Source organism: Hyla sarda, chromosome 8 (genome assembly GCF_029499605.1).
Source record: "Hyla sarda isolate aHylSar1 chromosome 8, aHylSar1.hap1, whole genome shotgun sequence".
Lineage (NCBI taxonomy): Eukaryota > Metazoa > Chordata > Amphibia > Anura > Hylidae > Hyla > Hyla sarda.
In genome coordinates, this window is record NC_079196.1 from 224,343,883 (window position 1) to 224,345,500 (window position 1,618).

The 1,618-nt window shown below is 43.5% G+C and overlaps 1 long non-coding RNA gene across 1 annotated transcript; it reads left to right on the forward strand.

The window, feature by feature from the left end:
* The first annotated feature begins 211 nt into the window (after positions 1-211).
* On the forward strand, positions 212-1,381 carry LOC130284098 (uncharacterized). The gene is made up of 2 exons (XR_008846923.1): positions 212-883; positions 1,029-1,381. It is a non-coding gene; the product is annotated as an uncharacterized LOC130284098 (long non-coding RNA).
* Positions 1,382-1,618: the final 237 nt, after the last annotated feature.

Sequence of the window (1,618 nt, forward strand, 5' to 3'; positions counted from 1 at the left end):
AACGACTACTGTCAAATCTATTACCCAGCATTTCCAGGGACAGAAAACACTATAAAGCAGCTGTAAAGCAATATCTATACCTCTATATTTGAAACCCAACCTGCCCAGAAAAGCCAACAAAATGCCATGGAATCCCAACCAATTAGAATGCATCTTTCATCTTTTAAACAGCTGTGGAAAAATGAAAGCTGTGCTCTGATTGGTTGGTATTCCTATCCCAACTAACAAATTTAAACTTGTAGGGCACGTCAAGTTTAATATTTTTGTAAATACATTTGTTTAGCAAATTTGCCTTCTCCTCCTAATATTCCTGCTCCTTTCCTTCAATTGTTGACAGCTCCTTGTCTAGGTTACCGACCATCGCTCCTCTCTGGAAGAAGAAGTTGGGAATGCCAGTGTAAATGCACATATATTTATGGTCTGATTGGTATGTGTGTAGCTATATATGTGTGTGTGTGTGTGTATATATATATATATATATATATATATATATATATATATATATAGATATATATATATTGATAGCCTGACCACGCTTCTAGAGTGGAGCAGATGTCGGTAACCTAGGCAATGAGCTGTCAGCAAGGAAAGAAAAAGGAGCAGGAATATTAGGAGAAGGAGGGATATTTGCTAAAGGAACGTGTCCTACAAGTTTAACTATATTGGTTGAGATGGGAGTGCCCCTTTAAGGTGACCTTATACCAGTGCTTTCCAACTGTTGTGTCTCCAGCTGTTGCAAAACTACAACTCCCAGCATGCCCGGACAGCCGTTGGCTGTCCGGGTATGCTGGAAGTTGTAGTTTTGCAATGGCTGGATGCACACCGGTTGAGAAAACACTGCCTTATACTAAAGTTAAATTATCTTCCGCTGCCTCTCTAAGGTGTATGGCGGCCTCCCGACTCTCTTGTGACAGATGATGTTATGGAGAGAAGGGTTTATCGGCACAAAATCTAGCATACCCAACTCTTCACTCCACCAACATCATCTGTCGGGGGAGAGTAAAGAGGCTGCCATATACCTTAGTGAGGTAAGGAGAGCTATTCTGGGATGGCTGCGGCTTACCCCTCCCTTTTCCATAGACTACACATGAACATTCATCTATGTGTATAGGTAAGGACGGGAGAAATGGGAGCTGTCGGACAACAGTTCGGCCACCTTTAATAAGGGAGGCCCCTGAATGTTATTATGGAGAGGACTCAAAATGCATCAAGCTGAGTAAGAGCTTAGGCCTCTCTTCTCCATAGACTACACATGAACATTCATCCATGTGTACGGAGAAGGACGGGAGAGATAACTGTCAGCATACAGTTCGGCCACCTTTAGCAAGTGAGGCCCCTGAATAAGGAGAGGTCTCAAAATGCGTAAAGCAGTGTAAGAGCTTACCCCTCCCTTCTCCATAGACTACACATGAACATTCATCCAGGTGTACGGAGAAGGACGGGAGAGATAACTGTCGGCACACAGTTCTGCCACCTTTAGCAAGTGAGGCCCCTGAATAAGGAGAGGTCTCTAAATGCGTCAAGCAGAGAAAAAGCTAAAAAAAAACAAAATGTGCTGAAATCAGTTTCCACGCGTCTTGTCCTGCCTGGCGGCACAGCTCCTGGTCACCTCTGACAG